This window comes from Austrofundulus limnaeus, unplaced genomic scaffold, assembly GCF_001266775.1.
Source record: "Austrofundulus limnaeus strain Quisiro unplaced genomic scaffold, Austrofundulus_limnaeus-1.0 Scaffold1975, whole genome shotgun sequence".
NCBI lineage: Eukaryota > Metazoa > Chordata > Actinopteri > Cyprinodontiformes > Rivulidae > Austrofundulus > Austrofundulus limnaeus.
Genome location: NW_013954377.1, coordinates 1,757 through 2,347, shown reverse-complemented (window position 1 = coordinate 2,347; position 591 = coordinate 1,757).

The window sequence follows — 591 nt, the reverse complement described above, 5'->3', positions numbered from 1 at the left end:
CTTTAATTTTAATTAAAGTAATTTTTCTGAGCAAGAAAATGTTACTCTTTTGCCTAATTTTGAGCTAAATCTCCGTTTTTAAGGGCAAAATAAAACAATTTCAGTTTTTCGAGTGTAATTACAGCGGAAAACCAGCAGATGTCGACTGTAGCACACAGCTTTGAAAAGAACCTCTGACTCTTCAACCCACCCTCGGGTAAAATCACGTCCGTGACGTAACTACGTCGTACGTAATGACGTCGTTGTTTTGACGCTGTGCGCCAGAACCAAAATGGCGGCTGCCTTCGGACACAAAGTACCACAGCTTCGCCAAAACGGAGCAAACCTCCGTCTTTTACGCTCCACCAGCGTAAATTACTCAGCTCCACGCACTCCCAACACAAGGCACACGATTTATGAGCTGATCCGTGACTCCCTCACGGAAACAGGGCAAGACGTTTTCTGCTCGCGGCAGATTTAATACTGAATAAACAGCTTAGCTTTCCCTGTTAGCACTCAGTGCTATTCCACACAGCTTCGTGTGGATCAGACGGTCTCGTCTGAATAACGCCTCGGCACAAACAATTAAGTTTCTTAGCCTCAAACAGCGCT